General features: G+C 37.1%; 1 protein-coding gene across 1 annotated transcript in view; it reads right to left on the bottom strand.

Annotated features, from left to right (window-relative positions):
• The window catches only part of LOC150088471 (uncharacterized), a 410,148-nt gene that overhangs the window by 314,413 nt on the left and 73,603 nt on the right, over window positions 1-22,132 (bottom strand). The window contains exon 2 of the mRNA XM_090369533.1: window positions 16,964-17,191. The gene's annotated coding sequence lies outside the window, so the exon portion shown is untranslated. The remainder of the gene's footprint in view (window positions 1-16,963; window positions 17,192-22,132) is intronic.

Here is a 22,132-nt window from a genome sequence, read left to right on the forward strand (position 1 = left end):
GATTTAGAGGAAACTTCACAAAAATGTTCAGTACACAGTGGAGGGCAATAAAATTGAAATATTTTTATATTTTTAGTAAAAATTGCTTCCTAATATGATTTACAATATTTAATTTAGTACTGTTGATATTATACGAGCATGACATTAATTTTTATTGGCTATCATTGTGCAAGATGTCACTTTTGTTACAGCAAGGAGAAAAACAGTTGGTGGTTCAATGTCATTCACTAAGCCTGCCCACTCCATGCTGATCGTGTGAGGAAAGGGAAGCCTAGTGAGTGACCTTGAGCCGCTCGTTATATTTTTCTCCTTAATAGAGCAGTAAAACTAAATGTTAGCTTTATTTGTGGGTAACCTGACTATCCAAAACTTTGTTAAAAAAATAAATAAAAACCTAAATACTGCATATAAGAACTGGTTCGTTTTTCTGGAGTTGTTCGATGGATTGACTGCTCTGATCAGAGTGTATCAGATCACATGTTCGTTTTCGTGTATTACGTCTGCACAACTGCATATTGCCAGACCAATTAACTATTATGGGGCTTAAAACAGAAAAGAACTTACGAGTAAAAAAAAAAAAAAAAAAAAAAAACACTACCCGCGTTGTCTGAGATTAGTTAATTGGGATTGCTGGGTGGCTACAGGGCAGAAGGCAGAGGTTGTAATTAATGGATAGCCTTCGGACTGGTGTAAATTCAGAAGTGGGTTCCCCCAAGGATCAGTTGTTGTGGGTAGTTCTATCAGTTCTTATATGGACCACTGTTGTTTCTGATATTCATAAAAGATTCTAACGATGGGTAAAAGGCTTGATGTCAAAATTTGCAGACGACGTAAAGATTGGTAGAGTGGTTAATGATCAGTACCAAGCAGCGCTCCTTCATGATGACTTGAATAGGTTGCAAGAATGGTCAGAAAAGTGTCAGTTATGTTTTAATGCAGTAAAATGCAAGGGCTTACACTTGGAGGACAGCAATCCCAAAATAAATTATACATTTGGTGGGGGTGAATTAAAAACAGTAGTGTAAGAAAGGGATCTGGGAGTTATAAATACAGAAATGAAGTTTTCTGAGCAGTGTAAACAGGCAGCCAGGAAAGCCCATGGTCCCATCGATGATTCATCGAACATTATCCTGTACAGATATGGAAGTCATAGTCCCACTGTATAAGGCAATCGTAATACCACATTTGGAATACCGTGTTCAAGTATGGAGGCCTCATCTGAAAAAAGACATTAAGCTTCTTGAAAGGGTCCAAAGATGGGCAACTCGCGTGGTGAGATCGTCAGAAGTGCGACCATATGAGGAAAGACTCCGTATATGTGAGCTACAGAGCTTGGCAATCAGGCACATTAGAGGTGACCTGATTGCGGTTTATAAGGCCCTGAAAAGGGTTAGTAAAATGAACGAAGGCGGAATTTTCAGTTATAGAGGATTCCAAAAATTGGGGGCATAAATTCAAATTACAGGGGAAGATGTTTAGACTATACTGTAGGAAGTTTTATGTAATCCAGTGACTCGTTGATTGTTGGAACAGATTGCCTTCAAAAGTAGTTGAGGCTGACAGTTTGAATAAACAAGATTCAAACGTCAACTAGATAGTTACGTATGTGAGAAGGGAAGCAAATAATTTGTATTTTCTTATTTAATCGTATTTTTTTTTTTTTTTTCAACCAGCGTAGCAAAAACCTGTGGCTTCCTTGCACCACTAACTACACGTGTGCAAAACTTAAGGACCAACACTATTTCTAAAGGTTACAACCATAAAATCTTTACTTAAGGTACTCTTTACTGATGAGAGTAGATTTAGTCTCAGCAGCGATTCTGGACGTCACCTAATCTGGCGAGAGGTTGGCTCCCGGTATCACCCCGCAAACATCACTGAAAGGGATCGATATGGCAGTCGAGGTGTTCTCGTCTGGGGGGGCGTTATCTTGGATGGACGTACACAACTTCAGATACTGGAAGGCGGTACTGTAATCGGTGCACGCTCCTGTACTGCGGGTAATCCTTCCCCATGTGCGTCTGTTCCGAGGTGCCATTGGCCCCGAGTTCGTGTTTATGGATAACGCAATCGCACTGCAGCTGTTGATATGCTTTTGGAAAGTGAGGAAAATGTTCGTATGGATTGGCCTGCCCGTTCCGGCGATCTAAATCCCATCGAACACATATGGGACGCTTTGGGGAGACGCCTAGCGGCACGTCCACACCCACCAAAAAATGTTTACCAGTTGAAGATGGCGCTGACAGAGGAATGGACGATGTTACCACAAGAACTTAACAACATTGTTCTAAGTATGGACAAGCGGTGCAAAGCCTGCATCGACATTAGGGGTGGCCATATATCCTACTAAGGACCACCGCTTCCGTTTGTTCCATCTTTGGCAGTGATGCATCTGCATCATAGCAGCCAGTGCTATGTTGCCATTTTTGAATAAAGTCTCTCTGTACCGTTTTGTTTCCGTTGTTTCCTTTATCATTTCTGTACCTCACGAGGTTCCTTTGGTATGCTTTTCCCATACCCAGGCCACTCCTATGAGAAGCTACATGTGAAAACCTGACTGGTCCTTATATTTTGCACACCAGTGTACTATTACTAACTACAACTCGACTGAACCAGATTTTAAGAATTCCTCCAACCTCCGACAGGATATGTACACATTTTTAAACAAATGCAAGTGGATTAGTCATCAACAGAATTTGATAGTCGTGATTAGCTTATGCGCAGGAAGATCACTGAAGATAGATTTTTGATTTGGTAGTTGTTGGCGCACTGGCTTCTGTGGCCATATTGCACCTCCCAAGGTTTTTGCAGTACTTTGATCCAAGCCCGAGGCGGGAATCGAACCCGCGACCTTTGGGTTGCCGGGCAGGTACTTTACCCACTCGGCTAGCCCGGTCGGCTACTGAAGATTGAATCTGCCATAGTACTGATGTTTATGAAGAAAGAAGTAGTGGTGTAACTTCAAACTGGTGGGTGATAACAGATTTCTCTATACAAAACGGTTTGTCGAGACATATTATATTTGGGACAATAAGAAGGACCGGGAAAGATAAGAAGAATAGTGACATTTTGAGAGTAAAACAACTCATCACATAAATATGGCTGATTAACAGTGTGATTATAGAGGAATATATATATACACACACACACGTCGTGTGTGTGTGAAAGAGAGTCGGCAAAGGTATTTCTTATGGCTGGTGTCACCGACCTCTTTGGAATTGAAAAGAAATGATATCTCTATAAAACGACAACAAAAAAGTTTGACTGGGATACATGTGCTAATTATTTCTCTGCATTTGTGCTGCTGCTGTGTGAATGCGTTCTGCAGAGACCTCAATGAGCAGCCGTCAAGATACATTAGACAGCTTTAATATATGCCAACTTATCACTGTAGATGTTGCTAATAAAGAGCCTGCTGACAGCTCCGTCACGCATTTTTTCAACATGTGCAATAACAAAGATGCTAGCGGCGTCAAATTCGCTTCCTCTTTCCTCCATCGAAATTTCTCGTATTAAAATGTCGAATTCCCTTCTTCAGGTTTTTAAGGGGAAAGTAAAAAAACTTTTCGAAATGTTTCTATAAAGTAACAAAAACAATAGACGAGCATTATGTAAGTTTTATAAATACTACAACAGATGACAATAAAGTTGTTAACAAAATGAGAGCTATTAAACATCTAGGTAGTTGGTGACTATTGCAGTGAGGATTGTGTGTAATGTTTTAATCGACTTATCGAGAGATGAGCGTAAAAATAAAACAATCAAATCAATCAACATACCGAATCATCCCACCCAAGTTTCAATTCAATTTGAAGACACGGGATGCTTAAGGATAGTTCTATGGTCGATGGGTATATAAAAAAAAAAGTGTGCTTTTATTTAAAAATATAATTATTAACCAAAAAATCAAAACATTTCCAGCAATGATTAATAAGATATGCACATACTTATCCATGAGTAATTAACCAATAAAAAGTAACTTACCTGTAATCCATTCCATTGTACTTCTCTCTTCAAATCTGGAATTGCTCTGAACACATATACGGATAAAAGGACTCCCCGTTGTTAAAATATAAGAAGTTTTCAAAGTGAAATTCGAGAAGCAACATCCCTTATCGAAATATCAGCCAGACCGACGCGCGATCTCTGGAGGAACCCAGGGCTAATAATCGTTTATAACAAAGTAAAAGTAACAAGACCGACTACGGCAGACCTCTGACCCATAAAGGAGAAATAATTTATAAAACTTCCCTGAAGTCGTTATCAAGCGCAATTACGACGATGGAACAATTTGAAAGTGGCGCAAATTTATTCATCTCAAGTTAAGTCTATTTTTAAAAAGGGGGTCACCGAAATATTATTTCTCACGTAGCCACATTCGTCCAACATAATAAACGGGAGACAAACGTTAATGAAACCTAATGTATTTTTATGTGCACCCTGACACGAAGGGATACATCCCGAACACTCTACTATGCTTAGACATAATGATTTCCTTATGTGATCTACTTGACTGTATTGAGAACGACTTCCCTAAATTTATTATAAGCATTAATGCGATGATAATTATTTCGGTATTACGAAAAATAGCATTTAGTTTTGCGTACCATTAAGATATCCTCATGGAAGGACCATAAAATTATTTTTAATGACGTTAATTTGTGATATCAGGTATCCCCGTTAATAGAAATCAGTTTATGTCAGCTTCAAGGTCTTCCCCTCAATATGCTAAAGAGTATGATTAGTACATTGAGAAGTTTGGAGTCAGACTTTCGGGGTTGGTTGGCCTACTTTTTTTTTTTTTATGGCACACTGATAGCTAAGGCATAACGGTATTATCACATATAATGTACCAAGTCCATGGTCAAAATTACTAGCATAAAACATTCTACTGCGATATAATGAACTACGAAATAAACTACGAAATATAATATTAGTCATTCATTTAAAGTCACGTAAATCTTCTTCTTCTTCTTAAGAAGAAGATGTTTAGGATACTGCCATCTTCGGCTAAATTCTGACTAACCGGATAAAATAGTACGATGTTCATTTAAAACCCCCAGCAGCTATTAATATAGGTTGTACTGTTAAAGCAATATTACACAGCAGGTGTATATTGGAGGATCATCAACTCTCGACAAAAAGAAGTGTGATAACTGTTAAGGATAAGATATCTGGGCACTACTCTATGCCTATTCAGGAAACAACTCTTCCCTTCGTACTTTGCCCCATAAAGTGCAGAGTCATAGTTTTATTATAGGCTTGATCTGATATAGTTTATTCCTTTCCTGCCTGTGCCACATTATCATGTTGCAAGCATTTAGATCGGATTAAATGTCTAAGTTCAATATATGATACTGCTGGCGAAGGTCCTGTAAGGGATTTACAAGTCTATCAGCATCATCAACATGTCCTTTTATCTCAGAGTGATTCGGGATCTAATAGATTTCAACGTGAGTTTTTAATGAGAGATTTTAACCTCTACTGAATCCAAGATTGAATGTGAATAAAGTTTTGTTCCAGCAGACTACTTCTGTGAGTGTATGCATAAGATATTTTTATATGGCTCGATGTGGATCTGGCCTAAAGCAAATTCAACAATATGAAGCTCTGCAATATACATACTGCACTCTGATTAGATATAAAAAATATGGAAAGACAACAGCGGATCCTACCAAATGTTCGGATTTTGAAGTAGATTGGTAGGAACCCAGGCTGCGAGAAAGGTTTCACATATTATTACTTCTATTTTATGGGTCAAAGATGTGCCGTAGTTGGTTCTTGTTACTCTTATTTTGCTATCTACGATACTGGCGCTGGGTACGTCGAGAAATCTCAGGGTCGGTCTGGTTGATATCGCGATAAGGGTGACTACTTCTGGCATACTTCTTATATTTTAATAATGGCCAGTCGTTTTATGTATATAATGTGTTGCGAGTGATTTCGCGTTCGAAAATAGAAGAATCATGGTATAACTCGACTTTTATCGAATAACTGACGCTGTGATAACGAACAGTTTATTTTATTATAAATTATGTAATTAACATAAATAAAGTAAGATCTTTCAATAAATGTAAGATATTATAGATAAGTGTTATTTTACCTGCTTCTGTAATTATCTTTTTTGTAGAAAACAAAAATGCTATTTCAGGGTATTAGTCACTACCACAATCTTGTGTAACGCAAGGTTAACGGCGGTTTATCTGAGGTTTACCATATCATCTAATTCCGCTTTGTGTCCCCCACAGGGCGTGTCTACCGTAGCTGACGACCTTCATATGTAATAATCAGTAAGCTCTAGGTGGGCAAACTTGAAATGAGATTTGCTCCGATAGGAAAAACACGTCGTGATTCTTTTGTAAGGCGCAAGACCTGTTAACAATGTCCCTTTCAGAATGCAAGCAAAGCACCCAACGAGAAAAAATAGAATTCCGACGTCCGACTAGTTGCCGTTAGTTTTGAAAATCGTTAGAAACTTGAACTCCAGCTCTGATCCACATTCGATCTATTCAATCAACGAACCAAAACGAAACAGGGAAACAGATTTATAAGATGAGCCAAAAATCAGAGTTAGAGAACAGTTCTACTTAACATGAAAATCTTTTTAATTAGTCAAAGAGACTAATTGAGCATTACTCATTAGTGTTAATTCAATCTTGCAAGGGTTTTTAAACTTAACAATATTTACTAGCTGACCCTACTGTAATAATTGTCAAGATTTCTTCCTACACAAATCCTGCTCACAGCATTCTTGATGTTGGTTTTCAGAGATTTTCAAGAAATAAAGTCTACAGGCGCTCAGTCTGTAACTACAAGTAGGTGACGTTAAAACAAAGCAAGAAAACTTATTCTTGATCCGTTTACAAATTTCTGCAGTTTTTTTAGCAACCTCTCTTCCTTCTGATGACACAACTACTGCATTTGTTCAAGATGGGATATGTCGATATGGCTTTTGCCTATCAATCTCCTTTTTGTACTTTTCATTTTTTCCACCATATGTTCACATTTATTTTATTTTTAATATTGTTTCTACTTTGTGAAACTCCTAGGCTGTAATGCTATAATAGTATGTTTTTCAATAAAAATAATTCTTATTTCTTTAATAGCTTACTCTAAACAACTTGATGGATCTTGTTTGGTAAAAGACAGAGTCGTGCCAAGTAAATCTGATGGTTTCTTTTGTCATCTGAACAATTACAGAGGAGCAATTCACGTCGTTTTAGAGTATTTGTACATCCTTATATATTCAGTTAAACAGAATGTCCTGTCCGGAACAATGAAGGAGAGGATAGCTGACGTACGCGATGATCAACTGTGGCTTAAAGCTTAAGAGATTCGGTGACGCGTCCTTAACTCTTCCGAACGAGGCTAATCGATGCCCACAATGCGACTCTTTCAGCTGAAGTTCATCTTTAGCAGAAAGTGATATAATGCGGTTCAATCAACTAGCTCAAAAGATCTGAGAGCAGTGATGAATCCAGAAATTTCCAATGGATGGGGGTTTAACATATGGCTAAGGTGGGCAATTCTTATTATAGCCTTCTATTATATAGACATGCTCAACGTAGAAATATAATCACCTAGGATCCCAATGAATAAAAGAATTAAATAGTTTATTCGAACTACCTTATGGGATATTGGTTTTGGGGAGACGTTTATTTTTTTTATTTGTAACAATCACAGACAAATCATTGCTGAAGTGCATATTATAATGCAGTTGATCCTACGTGAAAAATTAATACGGTATTGAGGTGATTGCAATTGCAATCATAATTGTGGAAATTAGGACACATTTAAACAACTGCATAGTTTCTTTGTTGGTATTCACAAATAACGCAATTAAGCAATATGATTAATAGTTAAACAGTTACTAGGTCAATCAACAGTTTTTGTTTTTTAATATACAGTTTTTTTTGGAATATCATACAATACATTAATCGCAACCGTACTGAATTCATTTATTTGTACAAAAAATTGATTTGTCGCTTCATCTGCTGTCGAGTCAATACCACCCAGTTTACATGCGTTTACCGTAGTTCCGACAGATGTTTTATTTTCAAACGTAGAGCGAGTTGAATAAAACTCTTTTATAGCGGATTAAATTAAGCAGACAAGAGTGAGGGAAACCGAACGGTCGGCTTGAATTCATGTTTGGTTTATACAGGGAAGCACAATTTACCTTATGCGTGACCGTTACACGTGTGTCTTCAAGGCCAGTTGCTTTGGAAGCCTGATGAAAAAAAAAAAAAAAAAAAAAAAAGAGAGAGAAAGAAAGAAAACAATAAAAAAAAAACTGCACGATTTCGTAACTGGTACTAACATGCATTGAGAATGAGAAAAGCTGCATACAACGTGCAAAATGAAACAATTTTTTTCCCCATGCTGGAAAATCACAATATTCATTCAAAAAAAAAAAATTTTTTTTTTCATCATCATCAAAAAAAAAAAAAAAAAACAGATTAATAGTAAAAGGAAAAAGTGGGGTGTGGGAGAACCTTATTAACTTAATAACAAATAATAAATATTTATTCTAATGAACAAACACTTCTCGCAAGTTCTTCACGGGTAACAGGCCAGGAAGTTTAGTACCATATCCCCTAGCCCTATAACACCCAATTTCAGTCTTTGCTACACCATGAACATATTCTTGCAGCAGAAAATGAGGCACTCAATTCCTCTCGGGGTGGTCCTTTGAATTTCATCGTTTTTGTTATTGTTCTACGTTTCACTTCCGTAGTTTAATGAAATACGGATATAGTTGTAAAAAAGGGTTGAGAAATTTTAATACTGTATCTGTCATGCAGCCTGGGCAGCATTCAGCCATCAAAATGCTATAAAAGCAGCACTCTAAAAAATTAAGAATGATATAAAAGATGTAACAGAGACTATTATACGAAAATAAAAGATGGGCGGTAAGAGCCACAAATTGGGAGCCAACGCCAAGAAACAAATTGGGCCAACGCCAACAAAGTAAATTAGGGCCATTACCTCAATTTTGTTAAAGGGCAAATTATGTCATTAATAATCTGTCGCTATTATGAAAACTGTTTATGAGACCTTAAAGCTTTTGATCTTCGTGATCCTATTGCATAGGTCAAAGGTTTTCATTAATGAACGCTGGACGAAAAGTAAATTTGGTAAATCATTTGCATCGTCCTTAGTTTAGTATCCGTTTTCGAATTATTGATCAACTTAATAGGTATTCAACTTTTTTATTACAAAAGTTATCCTTTTGTAACTTTTTTCCCCAAGCTCTTACCTACTTTTCAATATGAGATCCTGAAATTTTAAATCTTTTCAAATGAATTCTTGGTGTGGGTATTTGTTACCCACATCAAGAATGCATTTTGAAAAGATTTTGATAGCACCTAGATGAATCGTTCTTCTTAAGCATTCTCTATTCCTACAGTTGCCAACCGAAAACCCATATCAACGTTTATCAGATGAGCAGACTTTTCTTATGTTGAAAAACTTATCAAATAATAATTCTACACAGCTGTCTCTTCATTTTTTATTTGTTTTAAACTCACACGCGTATGCAAATTAATTTGTTTAAACAAACTTCCTAGAATTAGCGTTGTTTATGTGATAATTATTGTTAATTTAAAATTAATATGGGACTATCTTTATTTTTGTTTTTTTTAATGTTTCTTCACCTTGTTAGAACTAGTTTGAAAGAGCTTAACAGAACTATTTTGGTTTTAATAGTATATTGTGTGATATCTTTGTAATACATACTTTTGTAATTTTACTTTAAATTTTAAGGGCGACATTTTTAAAAGGTAACTCATCTTAAATTAAGTACTGCTGGAAAAATTGAGCATCTGAGAAAAGGAGTTTATGCTCTAGAGAAAAATCAAATTGGAGCTGAACAGAGATTCAAGTGTCTAATTCTATGTTGGGCAACACCCTCCCAAGTACGGCCTCAGGATGGATTGTCCAGTGCAGAATGCTCTGGTTCTTCAGGAGGTAGTCTTACTGGGTGATTAGGCCAGTGGTCTCCAAAGTTGGGTGCGCGAGATAATCCGCAATAAATAAATATTTATTAATTATGAAAACTTTAGTTTCTCGAAACGTAATTGAAAATAAAAATTATAAATAAATATAATTTATTTATAAATATAAATAAATAATAAATATAATTTTTTTAATACTTCAATATGCGGCTTTGTTTGATCATGCACGTTCTGAGTACATGCATTTTGTACTTTAACTTCAATTTAATTTTGTTTTGTATTTTTTTATTTGTAATCTTTTAAAATTACATGTGATTTCAATATAATGCCTTCCATGTAAATGATTTACAAATAAAAAAAACCTATTAAACTCATACATTTCATTTTTTTATTCCGGTGTGCGCGCTAGTCCTTTTAAGTAAAATAAGGGTGCGCGACCGAAAAAATTTGGAGACCACTGGATTAGGCTGTATGGAAAACTGAATATACATTCTGTAATAATGACAGATGAGATAGAACCAGAAAATATATGTTGGGTGCAAAAACTGATGATAAAACTAATCAGCTATCATATTTTAAATAATGTACGGTTATATATGTGGGAATTAGTGGCTTAAAACAAACTTAATGGCGTAAAACATTATATAATCGCTCCTGTCATTACCGGGCAATTCTGTCCGGTCATGCCAAAAGAGATTATATATTTTAAGGACTCTGCAAGGCTTACGATGAGGATTTTTTTTTTTTTTTTTTTTTCAGTCTGGCCCGCCTTATTTAGCAGAAGAAATTTGTTCTGTAAAAATGGAATTCATGTGAAGAGAGGAGATGCAAGGTTTTTGCTAATGTCAGTAAGGAGGCCTTACGGTTTCAGGAAAATTACTAATTGGGTGGGGGATTAGAGGGGTCATAGGAATAATCATAGGTTAGTGTCATGGCCAAATTTACATTTGCATTGTCTGTGAGTACTTGTGTGCCATCTGAATTACCTTATGCACAGAAAGACACATTGTAGGCGAAAAATTCGCCAGCTGTCACAAACCATCAGAATAACGTGTTTAAGCAGTTATAAGGGATTCGTCCAGGTTGTAAAAAAAGCAATAAAATACAAAATTAATTTTTTTTCTGTATAGCAATGTCAGGAGTATTTTAAATAAATTAAGAAAATTTTGCATTTTAATTGATTAGGGTAACCATTGCCGATACAGTAGGACTAACAGACACTGTCATTCAGAAACAGAGGAATAAGATAATCCATATGGTGAATACAGCATGTTCAAGAGGAAAAGAGAGGATCGAAGGGTAATATTTCTTACCAAAAAGATCTCTGAGATCGATCAGACTGTTTCCAGAATCAGATTAATTTCAGATGAACGCGGACTCTGTGTGGTGTGATGCGACTTACATACAATAATGGAAGATGGTGTGGGGAGAGTATATTAGAGGTCAAATGATTCTGAGAGATATGGCACAAATCTGTTTAGGCAACTTCAAAAGTATGTTTACCCTCATTATGGAAGACTTAACCCTACCGCTTATAGATTTAAAATTGTAGACTGGCAGTAACTCCATGTGGAACAAGTTTTTTTGCGTCAGAGGATGATTTTTATTTATTCCAATATGCTAGGGAAAGTACAATGAAGCTCTAATATCCTCGACCTGCTTGTTACTAAGGGTCCAAACTGTATACAAAAAATTTGACAGTGAAGAAACCAAAAATAGGTAGTGACCCGGTATCACAAAATGAAACTTGCCTTTGGCCAGCATGTTGAAGATTACTAAAATAAAAATAGAGTATTAAAATCAATACCTAGGCAGGTATTTATTCTAGTACTCTTCCAGTAAGCTGAATCGAAAAGTTTGGCTAAATTTCAAACTGGAATCGAATCATCACTTTTTGGCGATGGGAAAGTATGACTGGATTTATTTAATTTTATTTTCTAGCAGACGCAGAAAAAGTCAGCTTCTTTGCAGTATTGTCATTCAAATAATGCATAAGAGATATTGAGCATTATCATGACAATCAGGTTATGAAAATATGGTCCCTAAGTAGATTAAAGTTGATTGATGCCATAGAGAATACCTCATGAGCTCAGGACAAAAAGATAAAACGATGAGTATTTTTTATAGCTACCTATGTCGATTATACACCTAGCCACGTTGTTATCAAAGTAACAACAATCGATTAACACTGAATGAACACGTGAAATGTCCACTTTTCAACTCCATTTCCATTGTTATTTTGAAAAATGAATGAATATTATAACTGCTTTTCCCTTCCTATTTTACATTATTTTGTTTATAGAAGATGAAGGAATATGAGTTCGACTGTGTCATCATTACATATCTCAGGGAGCTGTTTAAACTGTCACAAAGGATAATAAACGATTTTGAGAATGAGGGTCACAAAAATTTCGCGCCACCGTTAATTAATTTATTAAAAAATACAAAATTACAGTCAAGCACATTATCTTGCATGCTACATATTCGTCACCACTGATCTAGTAGTAGTGGCATGTGATGCAAGAAAGCAAGTGTATGAGCTTATGCAGCATCAGCCAAAAAAAAAAAAAAAAAAAAAAAAAACACACCATTCCTCCAAATGCCTGTCCAGTTCCTCCTTAAATTTATTTAACATATCAACTTCCACAACGACAGATGGAAGTTTATTCCTGCAATTAAACACCCGCTGGCTAAAGGCAAATTTCCGCACATCTATTCTACATCTGTCTTTTCTTAATTTGAATTTATGCCCCCTTAGGTTCGTAATCTGAACAAGTGGAAGGATCCCATCAGAATTCAGCGTGCTCAACCCATTCAAGGCCTTATACACCTCAATCAGATCACTGCGCAGGTGCCTAGTCTCCAGCCACTGCAATTTGCAGAATTTAAGCCTCTCTTGGTAAGAGGATCCCTTCATTACCCTCACCAATCTTGTTGCCCTTCTCTGTACACGCTCAAGCAAATCGACATCCTTCCTAAAATGAGGTCTCCAGACCTGTACGCAGTATTCAAGGCGTAGCCTGACAAGTGCCTTATACAGAGGGACAATCACCTCCTTTTCCCTGCTAGCAAAATTCCTATATATCATTGACAAAACCCCATGACCTGCCCTGGCAGCCTGTCTGCATTGCTCAGAAAACTTCATATCTGACTGCACAATTACTCCCAGGTCTTTTTCATTTTCTACCACCTTAAGTGCCGACCGGGCTAGCCGGGTGGGTAAAGTGCCTGCCTGGCAACCCAAAGGTCGCGGGTTCGATTCCCGCCTCGGGCTTGGATCAAAGTACTGCAAAAACCTTGGGAGGTGCTTTATGGCCACAGAAGCCTATGCGCCAACAACTACCAAAAAAAAAAAAAAAACCACCTTAAGTGTAGTACCACACAGTTGGTACTTTTCTCTGGGGTTACTTCTACCCATATGTAGTACTTTGCATTTGTCAAGGTTAAACTTCAGTTGTCACTTCTTAGCCCATCTGCCCAAATTATCTAGATCCTGTTGCAGTAGCACACTGCCATTACTGTCATTAAAAACCCTGCCAACCTTTGTATCATCTGCAAACTCCGACACTAAACCTGATATACCTTCATCAATATCATTGATAAATATACAAAACAACAGAGGACCTAACACGGAACCCTGTGGGACCCCACTAATAACATTAGTCGACGAAGAGCAGCACCCATTACCACCCTCTCTGTCTTCTCCCACTCAACCATCCTTTTATCCATTGTAGCAACTTACCCTTAATACCATTCTGCTCCAATTTGTACAATAGTCTTCCATGCGCAACTGTTGTAGTGAGATAACAGTCCGACAACTCTCTCTCTTTCTCACTGTGCTTCGTTTCCTTTTAGCTGGAAAGTTAAGTACATTAGTTTTTTCATAGCTCTCCTCAAAGGAAAAGAATATTAGAATTAAATGAATATAATGACAGACACTTCAGTCATTATGAGCATAACTGCTTACGATCCCTAGCAGTAAAACTTACGTCTTTTACTCTGTCTCTTTGCCCTAGCCTATTAGTAGCCACCTACGGAACGAGTGCCACAAGTAGCCCGCCTCTTGATTTGGGGAAAAATAATGTAAAAAATTATGCAACTAATTTTAAAATTCTGAAATGACGATAAGACACATATACAGTTTAAATTCCACTTTTACTGCCAGATTTTGACTAGGTTTCGAAGTGACAGGAACCTGCGGTTCATATTTTCCGCCTTTTAGCGTTAATTTAACGATAGTAAGAAGGGGAGTTAGTTAGTGAGCTCCTCTCATGACATTAATTCTGTATGGGGAATACGTCCCTCCTTACATAGGTAACTATCTAGATGACCACTGGATTTCTTCAAGATGTCAGCGTCAAATACCTACGGAGGCAACTTGAACAGTAATCAACTCGCTGTCTACAAGAAAACTTCCTACAATCTAGTCTGAATCACTACCCCTGTAATTTGAATCTATGGTCCTTAGTTCTGGAATTCTTTATAACAGCGAAAGTGTTATTACAAGTGGTTACCATAAAATTCATAAAATAGACAATAATATTGTTTTCATAATCGCCCTTTATGTGTGCCCAAATAATTTATATAATTGATTATAAATCATTTCATCGCACCAGGAGCGGATCAGTAAGGGGAGAGGGATTATATATTTCCATAGCATTTGAATCCGCCCTTAGGCAAGCTGGAGGAAAAGGGTTGCCACCCATATTCTAGTTTAGTCTATACTCAGTTCACAGTATACTGGAAAAGAAAAGTTATCCAGAATATACAATGCAATGCACACTGGCGTTCATGCTGACAAACAACCCACGGTCTCAATTTACACTACCACCGCTAGACTTTACTGTAATGACTGGTCTTTGACCGGTCCGCCACGTGGGGATGATGTGAGGCACGTGCTTTTCCGCTCTGCTGTGGTGTACAGCTTATCTGGGGATAATCGATATCTTTACGCACGAACAGTGCCTCAATGACACCATCAATAACATGGAACCTACTTAAAAGGCAAAGCATGATTTCTAAAAAAAGGTTAAGAAAAAAAAAAAACAAAAATCCTTCCCCAAACAATGACAGCCTTTCCATCCTACTAAAATTACACTGTAATAGCTTGGTACAAAGTTCCGGCCACTTGAACTCACTTGATATGAATGCCTCCCAGACAATTTGGAGCCATGTTTCCGTTACATCCCGTGAAATCTCCAGTGAACAGTTTTCGCAGGCTTTTCAAAGGAAACGGGAGAGCAATTATATTCCTGGGGCTACATATAAGAAATTGCAAGAGGATTTGCCTCACACAACACATTGACTTATAACACACTTCGGCAGGTATAGTACTCAAGGGATGAAGTTAAATTTCACCATTTATAGAGACCTGTAAATATGATACAGCCTAATTAGCATGAAAATCCCCCCCCTTTGCAGAGAACTTGTCGGTGTCAATCGCATGCATTCTAAAATATCTCGTTATTACGATATTTAATCTGCAAGCATTCACTATTCACCACTTTTCTGATAAATCCTGGTCGAACAACACGCAGTCACTCAGCTGTTCAACGGTGATGGAACAGTTGCATAATGCATCTTTGTGTTAATAACAGTACAAAAAAAAAAAAAATGGAATGACTAAGGAAGGTGTTTTTTAGAAAGAGAAAAAGAGTAAGCTTCCAAAGGGGTTCTCCGTAAGTAGTATGACATTCCCTCTGGAAAATCTAAAGGAATCTAAAACGAAGAGGATGATCTCTGGCATAAACCTTAATCAACTACTGGATATGCATTCCCAAGAAGGAGAAACACACAATGGACGTTATGTAAGTACTGTTTCACTGCATACAAAAGTTATCAGTTTTAACTTCATAGCTATGAATAGTTCGACTCATTCTGTTCAAAGGCCTGCTGATATTTTTGCATTATATAAATACAAATGTTTAATTAGATGAAATGTAAGCCCATTAAACATTTTTTCGATGATGAACTTACAAAAATATAAGTAAAATAAAATGGTGCTTACTCTGCTATCGATTAGTGAAGTTTCTTAGCTGATTTAAAATTTATTTGCTTATTTTTTTGGGAAATTGGAAGTATATTAAATAATTCTCCCAGCAAAGTGGTATTTAAAATTAATTTCATCTCTGAGACGATCATTGGTATTCCAGTAATTCACTGAAATGCGTGTGTGTGTGTACCTGAAGTCACACATTCTTCCCTCTGAAGACTGCGCATGACATAACAAGTGATCACATGTCATTACGTCAGTGTGGTTGTTATATGAAACTGAACGCTGAATATTATTTTAATTCAGAGTTCTGAAGATTCGTAGACACCTTGCATCAGTGATGCATTTTTCTTTTCTGATTTCGAACTACTTTGTCAATGTTCAAATCGTCCAACCCGAAATGAAATCTAGAAAAGTATCCGCACACTTTATGACAGCTCCAATAAATGAGATGTCAAATAATATATACAATTGAGGTTTTCAATTTTATACAATACATGAAGGTAATAAGAAAGACAGGCTTTTTGCAAAAAAGCCTAGACAATTATATGTACCATACCTATAAATGTTATTTTACTGGATGAAGTGAAAGGGGCTAGCAAAATTTAATGTCCGTTGTAGGAAAACAATTTTTAAAAAACAATTATGGAAAATAATTTTGTTTTCATAATCTCCTTTTATGTGTACTCAAATAATTGATATAACTGATTATAAATGAATGGCTGATACAATTTAAAACAACTTGGCAACTACTTCGAATTCGCTTAGATCTACTTATTTCGCATATATCAATCAGTCTAAAAACCATGCAAGGTCTAAAAATCTCTAACAACGAATTCAGACTGCGTTTAAAAGTTTCATCCTTTTGGAGCATACACTTAAGCTAAGCTGAATTGCTTGCTTTATTCATAAATACACAACATATAGCTACAGAAGAGTTATCTATAAATTTTCTGCCTTTGTAGAAATAGTATTATACTGAGCACTCCTTACAAGTGGCTTCAAAAATACTCACCTTACGATTGCCGCTGATTAACCCCTCAATCAAACACTGCCGCTCTAGTGAACGCAACCAGCAACCATGCCAACTACGTTCCAGGTTGGCGGCCACGCGCCGAATTCGCTCAGCTTCCCTAGCAGTCACGGGAGGTTGGCCATCAACAGTGCTGCCCTCTAGTCGGTCACACAACCTCAGTAGAGCAGAAATGGAGCTGCTGTGCGACTCTATGTCCTTTTGCAATACCTAAGGAACAAAGAACTTCCATTATAGAGCGTCTGTAGTTTATACACTAACAATAAATAAACTTTGGTGTTTTTCTGAGAACAATGTTTAAAACAACTGAAAATTCTGATAATTCTTCGAAAAGATATATAGGTAAATGAACAAACGAGGGCGGTATTCTTTTCGAACAACTTAAAAGTTCTGCAAGATATGAGTAACTACGCTCAAGAAATTACGCACACCACTATAATACATAGATAAACATTTGGAGATAGCATACCGAGACCTGTTCTTATACGGGTCGAAAGACAAACTGGATGATAAACAGGTGGAGAATGGAAATCTTTTTGTTCTTTGAAATGCGAAATAAAAAAAAAAAACACTTTGTAAAGGGTCTCGAATTCACCTGTTGGATGCATAAAAGATACGTGCAGACTTGCATATCGGTTAAAAACAAAGAATTACATTTTGTAGAGTAGAGGCAAGAGTTGAAGTTACTACTGACCTGAGTCGTAACTATATATTTCTGCGCCCAGAATAGAATAAAAAATTTGCTCTCCATAAATCAGATTCCCAAAGTGTGGGGCGTTCCCTCTCCCGGGACACACTTGGTTTTTTTGAGGGTAGGGGGCGCTTGTTTAATGAGGACCTTTTGACGAAAAATGGGCAAACTATTTTCCCCAACCCGCATTAGGCAGGTACGAAGCTTCTTTTATTTATTTCTATTATTAGTATTTTATTTCTTTGAGATTAAATGTATTCAAGTATATATATATATATATATATATATATATATATATAGTTACATTTTATGTCAAATCTGCTTATTTGCGCTTGTTCTTGGAATTTGGGGGAGCGTAAAATTGATAAAAGAAAAAAAGAATTAAGGTGGCTCAAAGTATAAATGTTTGGGAACTTTTGCCATGAGTAAACATAAATTAACAGCGAATAAAGAAATAATGAAATGCTGCAACGTGCATGTCGTGCTCACTCATACTGTAGTTCAAATTTCGCTCGGGGAAAGTACCCCGCTTGCTCTGCCCTAGTTACTGCTCCGATTCTAATATAGGATATTCTAATGTAGGATATTTCGAAATGTCGAGTGAAGATCTAGGTAAGTAAAAAAAAGTAAAGTGCAGCCATTATCAACCCACTGCAGGATGGAAGCCTCCTCAACAATTCATGCTGAGGGGAAGGTAAGGCTTAACCCAAATGCGTAAGTGTATAAGTATACAAGCAGATGATTCCCATCTGATTTAAGTTTCATTATTCACTAAGAAATGATGGTTGCTTAAAAAAAAAAAGTCTTAAGGCACACCAGATCTATTCTCTCTAAATCGTACATTTTTGCATAGTTAAATTTTATTCTGTTGTTAACAGTCTATCTTCGGAAGTCTGCAATCAGTATGCAGAACCCGACTAATCAATGAAAAAAAATATATATTTCTTTTCACACAGCTGTGATAATAATTTCCACAATAACTGATTAATGCATTATTAATGTATTAATAATTATTTTAAAACTTACAAAGCTAAAAATTATTCTACTACCAGACACTTAAAACGTCCGAAATTTTACATAGATATCTTTGTGCTTTATGGAAGGCGGCTTATAAATTATACATTAAGTAACAGTAAAAGGGTGTAGGGCCTTGGTCTAAAATCTTTTTGTTTAACTTGGGTACCCCCTTAACCACACGGATATACCCCACCCAAACAATTACAAATCGGTGTGGGCGAGGGCGGAAAAAAGAAGGGAACGTCACTAGGGACAGGAGCACACATACACATTGAATGCAATAAAAAAGATTTTAAAAAAAGTTTATATGAAAAAAAAAAATTGTCTGCTCCGAGACTATATTATCACCAAAGGTCGTCTGTAGAATACTGGGTGTGAGTTAAGAACTCCTCGTGGGTTAACTAATTGCCGAGGCCTGAAGGAAATAATATAATAATAAAAAAAAAAATATATGGAAACAAGAGTCTGGAAGATTTCAGGCGAAATCTCAGAGAAGTGCATGAAGTGCTTTTTTTTTTTTTTTTTTTTTTCCCCTCATTGAGAATAATTTAAAATGTTTTGACGAAAGGAATAGGCTAAAATGATTTTTCTTTCTTTGAAAATGAAATAATGAAATGCTGCAACATTAATACTGGGTGCAATCAGTTAAACGATCAAAAGTTAAACGATGACAGTGTTAAGATTTTTATGAGATGCGATCCGGGTGTTTAATTTTGTTTTTTTGTTACAAAATGGGTAACAAAATTTTCCGTCCTAGTTTTAAGTCTACGATGAGGAAACGAGTAGGACAAACTTGGAACCAGTGGCGTCTTTTTTTATCCCTGGGCGCGAAAGTCGTGTGCTAACGCTCTGAGGGGGAAGGGATGAGGATCAAGAGCAGAGAAAATTTAACAATATAACAACAACGATAAAATCTGCGTTTGAGCTGAGCGCCATCTAGCAGCGAGTGGACTGTGCGATGGCGTTTAGCAACGTGCTAGCAGCCTCCAAACAGATTTACGCGGAGGTTCATGCTCAGAGATCAAGGATGATCTCTGAGCTAGGCGTTAAAATTAATTTTGACAATGTAGTTCAGGAGTTGGAAACCTTTTTTTTTTTTTTTTTTTTTTGAGATAACAGCCAATTCAGCAAAAAAAAAAAAAAAAAAAAAAAAAAACGAACGAAAAAAAGGCAAATTTTGCGATCAGCAAAACATAATTGAGTAGTATTCAAAACACATCAGAAGATTTCCCTCATGTATCTATTATGGTGTTGGTTTTGCTTAATTATATGAATGGTTGAGAGAAAATACGATTTTTTTTATATCAAGGTGCGCACAACTTGATAAAAGTGAGTATGAGGTATGAGGTATATTGAGGGTCTAGCGGCTCCTGGGATTTCTCCCATCTCCGCGAATGTTCTATGTATCGGTGACAGTACCCTGTCAAAGCCAGAGATTTAGAAGTGTGTGGGTCATGAGTAGTGTTATATGTTGTGCCCATTGTTTATCCGGCTTATTGGCCGCCAGGCCCCTAATGGGACCAGACGTTGTCCATACCTCGCCACGTGGAGGCTAGCCGGGTGTTACCATTGAGTCAATTGTACCCTGGCTGGTCCTGCCACTTACTTTCCTGGGATTTTAGTGGCTAGGACCTAAAATAAAATTGGAACGACCGCGGTTGATTTTAAATCACTTACATTAAAGCACTAATATGGGGTTGACGCTGAAAGCCTGTTTCTGAAGTGCCTAAAAGGTTGGGCGAAATTTTTTGGTGTATTTAAATTTGGACGTGTAGGGCTATACGCTGTGCAAGAAAAAGTGCTGGGAGGGGAGAATGAAGGCTGGTGGGTGAAATAGGAAGAAGAGGGTCGATAGGGTAGGTGACCCCCAATTTTTCAGTGAGGCATGCCCATGCCCCACCAGAGGGAAGAAATGGTGTGGCAGGGAAGAGAGGCGACAGCAAGCCGTCACCTCCCACCCCTGCCGGGTGTGGGAGTAAAAGAATTGCACTGCACAAGAGAGTGCAGAGCATAGAGCCAATATGGCTCCGTTGAGGCAGCAACTTGGAGTTCTCTATCTTCGTTGGTCTTCTCTGTCATTGGTAGCCATATTTTTCCTCAGCTATGAACACTGGTCAGGTCCATTGTTGGTCTGTTAGCTATGGCTGTGGTTCTCTTCATCATGGGAAGATCCGCAGCTCCATGGGGTTATTCTTGCGATCGCTGGTTTTAGATGATTAGTAGTAAGCAGGTTCCTGGGCGAGGTTCTCCTTGAGTCCTCTCCACGCATGTTCTGTGTTTTTTTTTTTTTTTTTTTACCTTCTGTAGATGGCTATCAATGTTTTACGCCTACCAAATAGTTTTTGGGCATATTCCTTTAGCTCCCTGTATTCCTCAAGTGAGTCCAATAGATGTGATTCCAAGTTCTTGGGGAGGTAGTGTATTGCAGTGATCAGTCTGCACCTGAGGTCCTCATAATGGGTGCAATCATACATAATGTGCTCCCAGCACTCAAGCTCCCCACAGGCACATCTCGGATCCACCTCAATCCCCAGCGCTGCCAGCTTGGCTGTAAAGGCCCCGTGACCAGTCAATAAATAGGTGGTGTATAAGCCAGGTTGAAAAAAGTGAGTGTGAGAAAAAGCGCATACCTAGCCAACTTTTTACCAAGCTGTCTGCACCTTTTACTCGAACCAACAAATACCTGTTTTTACGCCGCTGTATCTCTGAACATGAAAAAGCAGATTAAAAGCATGGATTTCAAAACATTTTCTCTTGAGACAAAATATACCAATTTCATTTCTCTGGGACGAACCATTGTCCTGTAGAGGCTCAAAGATGGTAATTTTTGCTGTCTGATTGATTGAGTGACTCACTCATCAATATTCTAACATATTCCTGATTAAGTTGGAGACTTGAAATTTCGTAGAGTTATAGGAGAGTCTTTTTTGGTAATGAGAAAATTAATAAAACTATGACAAGTTATCTAGCGGCTGCGTGTGTTAAAATGACAGCATGAGTGATAGTTTTTAAGTAATACAAACGATCCATTTGTATTAATTTAAAACTTAGTGCGCACTTAGTTTGTGTGCGCTTTAATACATGCATTGAAGATGATTACATGCTGTACGTGACCCTGCATTAATATGGAACATACCATTCTTCAAACGTAGATCATTTGTTTGCACAGCCCAGAGAAGAATGGCATCCAGCTAATTGTTATTATTATTTGCCAATATATAAAAAAAAAACGTATTAATGTACTGAAAGTTTAATAACCCTGCAAAAAATTTAATATCTCAACAAAAAACAAAAACTTGTAAAAAAAAAGTGAGCCAAGTTCTATTGCAATCTTTGCAAAAACTACCACCGTGAAAAGGTTTGAGATCAAACAGTGATGCTATGTTCATCGTAACCTCGAAATCATAGCCACGAAAAGAATTAATAACAAAAGGATGTGCCAA

Source organism: Mastigoproctus giganteus, chromosome 3 (assembly GCF_048544385.1).
Source record: "Mastigoproctus giganteus isolate SK-2022 chromosome 3, ASM4854438v1, whole genome shotgun sequence".
Taxonomy (NCBI): domain Eukaryota; kingdom Metazoa; phylum Arthropoda; class Arachnida; order Uropygi; family Thelyphonidae; genus Mastigoproctus; species Mastigoproctus giganteus.